The sequence below is a fragment of the Ambystoma mexicanum genome, chromosome 8, assembly GCF_040938575.1.
Source record: "Ambystoma mexicanum isolate Mex_15411 chromosome 8, UKY_AmexF1_1, whole genome shotgun sequence".
Lineage (NCBI taxonomy): Eukaryota > Metazoa > Chordata > Amphibia > Caudata > Ambystomatidae > Ambystoma > Ambystoma mexicanum.
In genome coordinates this window covers 628,836,707-628,849,369 of record NC_090929.1, presented here as the reverse complement: position 1 = coordinate 628,849,369, position 12,663 = coordinate 628,836,707, and the positions used below count along the sequence as shown (strand labels likewise).

Genomic DNA, 12,663 nt, shown 5'->3' with positions numbered 1-12,663 from the left:
ATATCTGAATTGTTAAGTCTCGTCCAGCGAGAAGCGGGGCATACACTCCACGCAATGAATGGGGAGGGGCAGGTGCTTCTTGGTACAACTGGGATAAGCTATGAAGGCCCCTGCTGTGACAATGTAAGAAACTATTCTCTGTAACTCCAGGTTACCAAGAACTGGGGAGCACAGGCCCAGACCCGGTTTCACCCCTGTTTCCTGAGCTTTTCAACAGTAAAATAACTGTTGAGCTCAGAGGAGTGGCAGTTCGGGGTAGTTTAGGAGGGTCTATTAAGGGCAAAGTTGACTGTTTGCCTGTCGATTTGGCCTGTTCAAAAGCAAACCATCTACCGGGGGAGGGATGGGTGGGAGAGGTGTCATTCACTATAAAATGCGTGATATCTGGGCTGCCAAATTATACCTAAAAAGATACGGAGCACCCATATCTCTCTTCCGGACATCACTTAACACAACAGCCTTCGGGATCCTAGGCTTTTTACACACCCATATAAAGTGTTGAACCCTGCATTGCTGTATTGTCAGTTCAGCTATGGGTATTTTGACAGGAAGAGCTTGGCAGGGATGCAGATATCGAGGCAAGAGGTTCATTACTTCACCTTCTGAGGTCTTCGGTCAGGACCTTGAATAAGCCCAGAAAATGTGCCAGAGAATTCTTACCCCCAGGTTCTCCATAGAGTCGGACTCCCAGATGACTGGACAAATGCTTCTCAAGGCGGTGATAGTCTCCTTGGGCAATTGAACACTCCAGGTGTAGCATTTTGATAGTTAACAGAGAATCCAGGGACTTCCTCAAAATGCCCTGTCTCAATCATAACTGCATCAAACCAGGTTGGTATATTAGTTAACATGAGCATGACTTCGCCAGCAAAAAGGGAGCTTTTATGTGGGATACTGCCCACCACCAGCCCCTAGATCTCAGGGATATCTCTAACCCTTTGAGCAAGCGATTCATGTATAAGTGCAATAATCAGCAGACACAGTGGGCAACCGTGCCTGGTAGCAAGAGCAATACGAATGGGGGCTGAGAGGTCCCGATTAACCCTAATTCGAGTGGAGGGAGAATGATAATTAGCCAATATCATGCACTGAAACAACCGGAAAAATCAGAAAGCATGCAACACCTTGTGCAGATGGGTCAATTGCTCTGTATTGAATGCTTTAGTGGTGGCTAGGGCCAAGACCCCAAGCAAAGGCCATCCCTTCTAGATCTATCGATCAGATCCAAGACTCGCCTGATGCTCTCGTGTGCACTCCATTCAGGAACAAACCCTGCTTGATCAGGTTCGGTCAATCGGGACAACACAGTGGCCCAATAATTTGGAATACAATTTAGAAAAGAAATTGGTCTGCAAGAGTGATAAACCTGCAGAGACTAATAATCGATCCTCCAAAGAGTGGGTAACTCTGCCTGAATCCAGAACTAGTTGAATACCTTGTTAAGGGTCTAAGAAACTTTGACTGGAAAATCATACAAAAAAAGAGGCAGACAAACACTCAGGCTGAGGTCCTGTATTTGAGTGACATTATCGCAGCTGCAACCTCTTGCGTGGTTGTACACGCATCTAAGGTCTCCCGGTGGACGGGCGAGTGCTTCGGGAGATTCAGGAGCTGGGCATAAACTAGAGAGGGGGTAGAGGAACCAGCTACTATTTCTTTAGCGAATTATCTTTCAAAGATTTCCACTTTCCCTCGTCCGTCTAATGAATAGTCCCATCGGTGTTTGCCAGTCCCACAATGGGATTTCTTGTGTTGATGGCCTTCAATTTGCGAACCAGAATGTGTTCGGCTTATTACTTTTTGCATAGTATCATTGTTTGGTGTGAATAATCGCCTGAGCCGTATACCCAGCAATGTGCGCTTCCAAGTTATTTCACGACACCCGCAATTGCTTTCTGGCTTTCACAGAACCTTATTGCTTGTGATGTGTTTTGGCCTCACACACTTCCCCCTCGAGATCCTTCCTACATGTTATATTCCTACTGGTGTAGGCAGCAGTGTGAGCAATAAGTTCCCCATAATCACTGCCTTCATGGCATCCCATACAGTGGCCTCCGGGACAATGCTGTCTCAATTATCCCCGAAATAGTCAACTATGGCCTTGGCAATAGCGTGTCTTTAAGACAATTTCTGATGCGGCCAGTTCATACAGCTTTGATGGGCGCCTACAGGCTGGAGACAGCTCATCAACTAAAAGCTGAAGCTCTACAGGGGCATGGTCTGAGAGAACACGAGTGTCGAGGCCAGGGGAGGAGATGCTAGCAACAAATAAATCCTAGAAAAAGTCCTATGTTCATATGAAAAATGTGTATAATCACGCCCCCCCCATGTAATAGCCTCCACAAATCAACCAGATTAATTTCCTTCAGCAATTTCATTAAGGACAAGGGCCAATTTAAAATCTGTTAGAGAGCGGCAGTGATTTGTCACCCTAGGGTCAGGTACGAGATTTAAATCCTCCACACTACCATCTGACCTTCAGCGAAAGGGACAATCTGTCAAGAAGTCAGCCAAAAATGCATCCTTTTTATCATTCAGGGAATAAAGGGCTATAGTTGAGAACAAGTAACCAAATTGCAAGCCTTTGACTCCTATAAACCGGCCTCCACTGTCGCTTTTAACCGCAAGATCACCAAAAGGAACATTACGAGCAAACAAGACCCAAGTAGCACCCTTCTTGGTTTCGAAATAGGGATTGCCTTACTGCCACAGGTTCTACAGGCTAAATATAATGGAACAACCACTCCGACAGTGTATAAAATATAATGGAACAACCACTCCGACCACCACAGTGTGTGCAGGACAAGAGACAAGGAACCCAGGGAACATTGAACTGGAACCACCGCGCATTGAGAAAAAACTGGGGTACCAGAATAAGAACATATCTGGACTCGGCTACATGAGGCGAGAACAGGGATTTTTCCTCTTTGGATTTATTGACTAAAGACGCAAGACACCCCCATACCTGAATTTTTGATCAGTATAGGAGCAGAGTTATCTAGCACCACTGCAGGATTTAGTCCATCGTTGACACAGGTCTCCATTACTTCACGTGGAGATTGAGGTTTGATGACATCCTCCACCTTTTGACATTTAGGAGTGGTTGCAACAGAACCATCCGTCTCCTGAAGATCGCTTATATTTGCCGGTTTTAATTAGGGGCCTATTGTGACGACCGAAACATATGTTGAGCTACAACAAATAAGCAATATGCTATTTGTTTTTGTATTAACACTTACTGTTATCACCAGGAGGTGTTGAAATGTATGTTCATATATTGGTTCTAGGTGGTCTTAGTACCACAAGTGTGGAATATTGACATGTATAGTGAGATTGTGAATGAATGATTGAATGAATGGTGGTGTTTAAATGTGGATGTTGAGAACAATAAATATTTGTGTAAATTGCTTATAAATAAATATATATTTTTTTGACAAGACTTGGTATTGTTTAAATGTGTACAGATGTTCTGATCTCATTTCGCCCAGGTTCATTTTTGTTGCACCCTTCTTGATGCCACACGAGGCCAAACATTGCCTACAAATTGCCTACAAAAATATCTACTGCCCAATCTATGGAAATCGGAGGGATACGTGCGTCTCCTATAGCAAGGCAATGGAACAGCCCTTGTCCTGGAGCCTCTGCAGGACCGACTTGCGCTTAGTAGACGAGTTTAGCCCATGCACATTAAGAGTGAGCTCTATGACCCCAGATGGAGGAGTAGTTACTGCACTCTCAAAACCAGAGGTACTTTAAAACGAAGCCCATTTTGAACAACTGCCAGCACCTTACAAACACCAAGCATAATACATCCCCTACCGCCCAGCATCAGATTTCCACCCAACTTATAACAAACCAGTTCCCCACAGAACCAAAAAAAGGAAAAAGAAACTAACTGACAAGAAATTGAGATATTATCGCCATAGCTCTGGACTAATGCCAGCCGCCACTGGTCCAGTACATAGTCAGGTATCAATAAACTATATGTTTATGCTGCTGCTTAGTCCACCAGTTTTCTGATAGGAGCCCAAACTGTGGCGGCTGGGCCTTACAATGACGACCAGAGAAGAGAAGCTAAAAGTCCCCACTACTGCAAGCATGGTTTCTTCACTCGGTTGAAGGGATCACTGGGCTTCCTCACCTTGCCAGCCCTTGACCATAGTCTCCTCTGTGGCTTAGGGACACCTCGCTTCAGCCGGGCAGATAGCCCAGCAGCCTGAGGGTCGGCAGCCCACGATGACAGCCAGTCCTCGGGCTCGTGAGGTGATGCTTTTGTCCAGTTTCCCCTCAATAGTGAAGAAGAAAACAGTAGGGTACCCCCTTCTTTAACAAACTCCCTCCACCATGAGCCGCGTGGTGAGTGGGGAGAGCACCCTGCGTTTTTGAATCGTCGTGGCCGCCAGGTCCTGGAATATCTGAAGATCTGCACCCCAAAATGTGTCACCGGATCTAGTACGTGCTACATCCATGATTTGTTGCTTAAAAGAGAAGTGGGCTCTCCTGAGAATGTCACACAGTTGACTTGAGCCATCCTTTAGTGTTACACGAAGGCGATTGGTCCGATCCAATTCCACCACTGCATTGTCAGGCAATCCCAGAACAAACCACAAACATAGCCTGGCTGATCAGTATCCACAACAGAGCGGGGAACGTCGTGCAGCCTGACATTATTACGTCTCGAACGGTTTTCATTATCCTCCTGCTTATACTCCAGAGCCCCACACCTCCTCTCCAGACCCAGAAGGCGCTGGGATGCATTCGTCGATTTTAGGGTCTGCTCACATAGTCTGCAATCTCCCGAATATGCTGCTCTGCTTCCACCCGCTTATCAATTGTAACAACTTTCGAGGAGAGATCAGGCGTGCTATCCTGGAGTTCTTGCTTCAGCTCCACAATAGGTTAGTCCCTCCCTCCCCCCACTCCTGAGGACAGTGCATCAATGCCACGACAGTGTCAATCTTCTTTGGACCCTGCCAAGCATGGAACAAAGGCAGTGTGACGGCTCTTCCCTTCCTTTGCCATCCCAGCACCAAACACCTAGATCCAGAAGGGGTATGCTGACCTCAGGAGCTCCAGTCCCCAGAGGAGACGAAGTGCATGTAAGAATCCCCCAGAGTTGGCAACCAGCACAGCCGTGGCAGGGACCTTACTACCCTGAGGCACAACACAGAAGGTCCAACTATGGCCCCTGAGGGAGCACACAGTATGTCGCTGCGTGGAGTGCCAAAAGCAGCTGGCTCCAGAAATAAACACCACGGACGAGGTACACACTGCTCCAGCCCAAGGGATGCAGCACCCCAATGGTAGGGACTCAGCAGACCACGGATCAGCAGGCATGAGAAGTCCAGGGCTCACCGTGCGCTGGCCTGTAAGGTAGATTCAGAAAAAGAGGTCCAGATGCAGGTCAGGGGTCAGTGCTCAACCAGTTTCCTCCGTTGGTATTCGCATCGGCTGCTCCGCTTGGGATGCAGAGATCACGTGCATCATATTGGAATTGGAGCATTTGTGGAGCTTGATATTCAGAGGCCTGTAGCTCGGCAAATCAGGAGCTCAGGGTTCTGTAGTCTCACCCCTAACATCCGTCTTTGGTTCCTCCCAACAGGAGCAGCGTTGTTAAGGCCCCCCCCCCCGGACCTTAAGACCTTAACGCAGCAGAGCAGCATAATAACAGCGGGCCTGGCATGGTATGGAGGCTAACAGAGAGGCATCCTCTCATGGTGCCTTCCCAAGCAAATTTACATTTCTCCTCTGGTTTTTTTTTTGGTTTGCTTTTTTCTTATGTCTGCATACTGCTTGAAATAGTTGGTGATATGATCCTTGAAATCCTGCTGTACACCTATCCGTTTTAAGCTATTGTACTGTTGTACCGTGATAGAAATTCAATAAAGAGAATTAAAGAAAGCAAGCACAAACTGACCTGTTCATGCGTACAGCCATGTGGAAAATGAGGACTTTAGGTGCAAATGTGGACCTGGGAGATGGGGCCACAACCTTAACAGAAAATAGAAATAAGCCAAAATCAAACAAACATATGTGGGACACTGGGTCTAAAAAGAAGCTATCTCAATGTTTTTTTATACTCCTAAGCGCCAGAGATCCTACTAAACCTAATGCAGTATCAGTCGATGCCATTGCCAACCGTCTTTTTAAATTTTTTTTATTAAGGTTTTCAAAGTCATTACACACATGAAATAAGAATGCTTGGGATGCAGTATAAACATCAACTTTTGAGCTCCCTGCCTACCCCAAACAAACCCACATTACCTTCATTGTAACATCCCTCCCTCGTCCCGTGGAGCGGCGTCGGTTTTATCCTTTTCCAATGTTGTCGTTGTCCTAGTGTATGCCCAGATAGTTTTTTTAGGAGCGTCACTGTCAATATGAGCGGCTCTGCCACATCCTTTATTCATCTGAGCTCCCCATCCGACTCCTCCAACCCAAATAAAATGAGAAGCAGTTCAGAAGTGCATTGGTTCTCGTCCAGTTCCCTGATCCAACCCAAGACTTCTTCCCAAGACTTCATCCCAAAACAGCTTAATAAGGGGGCATTCCCACCACATATGCCAATAATCTGCCCTCTAACCACATTGACGCCAGCACAGGGGACTAGTTGACAGGAACATCTTAGATAGTCTGTGCGGGTCGTATTGCCATCTGTGTAGGAGTTTAATGGCATGCAGTTTGTACTGGCACGCTGTCGATGTTTGTGAGGCTCCTTTGCATATTTTTGCCCCATTGGTCAGGGTCTATTTCTGAACTGAGATCCCTTTCCCATCTGAGCCTCAGAGTTTCAGTTGACCCTTTCCCTGAAACTATCAGGGCCCTGTACATAGTCTCCTTTTGTCTAGGAGCTCTTCAAAAGGGTTAAGGTCCCTCTGGACCTTTCCTTCCATTTGTCCCTCGTAAGGATCCCTTTAAGCTGAAGGAGGGGAAAGACCAGAAGGGGGCCTATCCCCAGTGCGTCCTCCAAGTCAGTGCAACCGTCTATTTTTTTACTATCTGAAGAAGTGGGGGTGGAGGGAGCTGAGGGTTAGAAATTGTACTTTAGATTAACAGGCAAAACTATGCACAGTGGAAGGTTATGAAAATATCCACTAATCAAGCAGAGTTGAGGAAGCCAAAAAAAAGATTGACAATTAATGTAGAGGCCAGCTGTAAGGTAAGATGCTTTAAATATCCCCTTATTTAAAAACCGGAAATACAGATAATTATCAAAGAATATAGTAGAATGAATTAAGAGCGGCCAAGAAGATGACAGGACAGTTTGTAACCAATAAATTTGCTTATGGGGAGAGATTGAAAAACGAGAGAACAGCAGATAGGGCAAGAAACTGATAGGGTAAGAATGGTCATCAGGAAATATATCTGGTCCACAAGTATAGTGTTTGATGGGTTTAATAATACCTGTTGCCTTCTCATGAGCCAGAATTTCAATATCCAGGATGAATTTGAAAAAGGATGTATTCTGTCCCCAGTTCTTTGTTTTGAATAACAGTGACACTGACTTGAGTGTATCTGTTAATAGAGAATGGGATTTTTCAGCTTCAAAAATAACATTTAAGACTTATATGCAAACTGATAAGATTGTTTTATTATCAGTATAGTTCAGCCATTATGGATTTGTATACAATAATAAGATACGACATAATATAGAATTACAAAATTGGACAACATACAGCTAAAAAGTCATAATGTCCAAGATTTGCTTGATGAAACGCCACATCTTTGTCATAATGTTAAATAAGCACCACACCCTTCCCAGCATAGGAACTTTCCCAAATCCTTCACATCTACCTTCCACTGGCACGGCCTTCCCATTATTATGTCTTATATGGACTACTTTTCCAGATCAGCAGTGGATGTTTACTGCAGGCACATCAAAAATAAAATACATCAGTGAGGAAGGAAAAATATGGAAAAAGCTGTGCACAAGAGAGGAAGGGGACAAGAAGGGGAGTGATGAAATCAGATAACGATTGACAGTTCTGATTCAAAGCATCTAAGTTCCTTAAACAGTTACAGCTGTAACATCGCAGAGGGAAGCAGACCTCTGTGGATCTGGGATACCCCAAATCATTTACACATTATCCGCTCCCAAGAATCATAGATGATGGAATCGCTTCTTGTGCAAGGTTTCTTTATGTACCAAAAAATGTTACTAAAAGTATGCTTATTTCAGCTAAAGCCAATTGCACCAATTGCATGGCTGACTTATGGACTTGATTAATCTTTCCACTCAATATCCTGGTTATATTTTAATTGAACAAAATATGCTTAAAGCTAAAAGCCCATAACCTGATGAGGATGTCTCGTGTGTGAATTGTGGATATAACTCCTCTCACAGCACCCTTTTAGCTTGTTACCACCCTGCAAGAAATGTACACTGAATAATGATGTGAAAATGTAACCAAGCCTCAAATAATTATGTAACTGTAACTATTATGATGTAACTGCAACTAAGTTGTTCACAAGTAACAGCGCTGCGATGCCCAAGGGCTGCCTGAGTGCTATACAAATGTAAAAATAAATACATAAAAATAAATTAACTACAAACCGAATACTGTGACATACAATCCAGTTTATGGTGGTAGTCTGTTGTATTACCTATTGGTTTGAACGTGTCAATGAGTATATTCCTGATTGGCCCAATATTCATCCCGAGTGAAAATGTAGTGCCTGCTGCTGTCCTTAGACACACTTTTTTGTTGCCAAAGAGCATTATAGCCTGGATTCGGACAGCAGTGATGGTGAAAGGTGTGGCCATCATACCTTCATAATCTGTGTGGTTGTTTGCCTTATCATTCTCACTGGCTTATTGACACTTCTGTTGAACTTAATTAATGCGACTTTTGATAGAGTTTACAATAGATGGAAAAAGTACTCGCATGCAGCAGCATTACTTGAAAGATCTATTATTTGCATGCTTTCTACCATGCTTGCTTTTCTGCCCAACTAGTTTTCTGACAACCCCTACATACTCTGTAGATGTGAGGCAGACTCATAAAGTATCCCATCCGAAAAAGTGATTACATTTAAGAACATTATTCAAATCAACATTACTGATAGGTATAACTTCATTACCCTGGGAGAGGTCTTGGAAGAAAAGTGTATGTTTAATTCTACAAATTTTCTCTCTTGCAGATTTCATTTTCTTTTTTGCTGCATCCTTGATTGTTGTTTTTTATTTTTATTTACCTTTGTCTCTTAGCAGCGGGGCATACAGATATTTGTGGTTGAGTGACCTGCATATAGTTAACTGTCTGCTAAACAACAGAGGACAGATCTCAAGCTTCCTAATCCATTAGAGGGTTTAGGAAAGAGGAGATTAGGCCATTCGGTGACCAGTATTGTGATTTCGAATGGATTCTATTCTCCAACGTATTCCTCATCTATGACATGTAATGTCCACAGCTGTGCTGCTTTGGATATTTTTCCCAGCAGAGGGCGCCCTTGTTTCGATGGCATCGGGAAGTTTTTTCCTCGAAGGCCTCGGTTGAGGGTGACGTCATCGGATGTTACAAGTAGGACGCACGGCGCCCGTAGCCTCAGTTCAGTTTTTTCCGCAAACGTGTTTGCTTCGAGAACTCGGCGCGCCTTGTGTCTTATACTTCGTATCGTGCTATTATGTCTTTTCACCCCGACGACCCCACGGTCTGGCTTCAAGAAATGTTGGGACTGCGGATCCAAGATGTCCATCACAGACCCGCACCGTATCTGCTTGTGGTGCCTGGGTGAGGACCACGCCACAGACGACTGCTCGAAGTGCCAGTTGTTGACTGCCAAGGCCTTGCCGGAGCGTAAGGGGAAGTTGAAGGTAGGCCGTGTTTCCCAGCCACGTAAATCGAAATCGACTGGGCTGTTGACTGACGAGTCGAGAGGGTACTCTCCTCGTCGGAAGAAGTCTAGGAGATCTAGGTCCCGGAGTGGTTTGCGCCACTCTTCCTCTTCGTTGAGGCGGTCCCGGAAGCTGCGTCACTGTTCACCTTCCTCGTCGGATGACGACTACCGAAACAAGGTGGCCTGCCCCACTAATTCCTCTACACCTGAGGAATAGGAGTCTTTTCCGGAGCAAATGTTGCAGATTTTCCAATCTCAGGGCACAGTTCCGTCCGCGCCTTCTGGTGAAGCCGGCAGTGAATGGTCCCGGTCCCATACTCGTGTGGCCTCGGGCCCGCATACTCACCGCGATAAGCATCGGGACCCATCAAGGTCCCATTCGGACAAGGCATCAGTGGATTGCCAGAGACGTTCCAGGTCGTGGTCTTCATCTCCAGCGAAACCATTGAAGCATGTGAAGTTGCCGAAGAAGGTGTTAACGCCATCGGTGCCGTGTCAGTCGAGTGCGTCTGTCAGGTCTTTACCCCCAGGTCAGGCCTTCAAAGCATTAGACGCCATTGTCGACGCCGTTGGGTTGGCACCTACTGGGCAGAATTTGCTGATGGAAGCCCCTGTGGCTGTTGAACCTCCAAGGAAGGCTCTTTCTAAATCTGTAAAGCCTGTCCCTGATAAGAGGTGTACTCCTCTCCCTAGGAAGGAATGTTTTCAGTCTCTCCAGAATATCTTTGAAGAGGAGAGGTCTGATGAGGAGGATGCCCTTTTTGGTCTTTCTTATGGGACGCCTAGTGTTCCAGAATGTCTAATTTCCGAGGAAAATCTGATTGAGGATTTGCGTCAAACATTTCATGATGCTAGTGGCCTAGACACGTCTCCTGAGATGGAGATTCATAAGCCTGGTGATCTTGCTGAATCTTCTTATCGGAGACTGATGTTGAAGGTTGTTGAGTACCTGGGTTGGTCCAGGCCTCCGGTCGCTTATGATCAGGATGACCTTACCAACATCTTGGAACAGGGTTCGTTCACTGACCAGGTGTTTCCATTTCATGTGGCTTTGCAAAGGAGGGTGGCTTCTACTTGGACTTCCCCTGAGTCTATTCCGGTGGTTAACAAGTCATTGTCAAGGAAATACCGCCCATCCAGTAGCGACCACGGAGTCTGTCTACACACCCCACTCTTGAGTTTGGTAGTCCAGGCGTCTACGGCCACCTCGAAGCAGGTAGCGTACCCTACCATCCCTCCATATAGGGACGATAAACGCATGGATGGATGGGTGCGCAAGGTATTTTTTGCTGGGAGTATGGCGCTGAAATCGGCCAACTCCACCTGTGCCTTGGCGAAGTTTTCGCACACTCTGTGTGGAATTGTATTTCGCTTACGGCTGAGCATATTCCCAAAGCGAAGGAAAGGGGATGGCTTGCTAGCTGTTGTGCAGGATGACAAGGATGCCATTTATGAATCCTTTCAATCAGGGTTGGAAACTGCGGATAGTGTTGCAAGGTACATGGCTACGAGCACCGTGATGTGCAGATTTGCATGGTTGCGGAAGTCCGGGTTTGCACCTGATGTGCAGGCCTGTCTTCTCAACATGCCCTTTGACGGGTCGCATCTTTTTGACAGCAAGGCTGCTGAGAGCCTTGAGAAGTTGCAGACCTCCAAGGCAGCTGCCAAATCTTTGGGCACAGCTGTTTGACAACCTCAGCTTTTTGGTCCTAGGGCACAGCAATGGAGGGGTGGTTCCTTTTGCTAATACTCCTCATTTGGAAAGGCGAAAGGGATGGCCAGTCAAAGGGGCCAGCGTAAGATCCCTCGTGGTGGACTAGGTAGGAGTGCCAAAGCCGCTCAGGCAGCTTCCTCTTTGCTTTACATCTATACACACTTAAAATGCATCAGATGATTGTAGCCAAGATGAAATCTGAAAGCAAATGTAATTACATTCATCCTGAAGGAAGAAAGGAAGGCCTGTGTTATCTCCCATGTGGTAACATTCACTACTGCATGGCTCAAAACATGCACTCGCCACTAACCATTGGCCAGTGATAATTGACCACTTGTGAGCAAGAAATGGTATGCTGTGTTTATGTGTAGAATTTACGTGCAAGTTTATTTTTATAGCTGGCTTTCCGCTTGCAACGTGAAATGTTTACCCTTTGAATATTGCATAAAAAGTGGTATTCCATTTATCGCAGACACCTTACTTTATAAGCACTTTCCTAAATGGTTTCCAATCTTTCTCCATGAGAATGTGTTGTTCAGAATGTATGTATGAATGTATAGTGAGCTATAGAATTAATCAATTCTTAAAGTGCATGAAAACAATACAACATGTATTTTTCCTAAATACAGAGGGCTGCACCCACTGAAGAGGAGGGTGAAGTAGAGTGCAGCATGGACAATAGACAGGAGGGAGAGGAGAAGGACAGAAAAGAAGGGTACAGGCGGGCAGGCGAGGCACCAGGTAGAAATAGAGAGTGGTTTCGATGGGCAGGGTGAACAAGGTACTACAGAGGTGGAGGAGCCATAAGGTGGTGTAACACTCGCCTATAAGGAGGATAGGGTGTGTTGGTACCCCAGTAGAGGCAGCTCTGAAATATGAGTGGCATAAAAAGAGGCCTTATTTTGGAGCTTCCTATAGCTGGCAACCAAGAGACGGAACCAATAAACCTTCAGACAGACTCAACCAACTGCACACACATATAATTTAAATGTGACCTTTCCGACCATGAAGCTACAAGACGTAAACAACCATACCCATTCTAGCTCCAGTTATGTATTATTGCCTGGAAATATCCCAACCCTGTCTCCCGTCTGCCTACTTCTCTAAACCTA

The 12,663-nt window shown here is 45.6% G+C and overlaps 1 protein-coding gene across 12 annotated transcripts in view; it reads left to right on the top strand.

Moving 5' to 3' along the window:
• Positions 1 to 12,663, top strand: part of EIF4G3 (eukaryotic translation initiation factor 4 gamma 3) — a 4,880,525-nt gene that overhangs the window by 835,149 nt on the left and 4,032,713 nt on the right. The window lies entirely within an intron of this gene.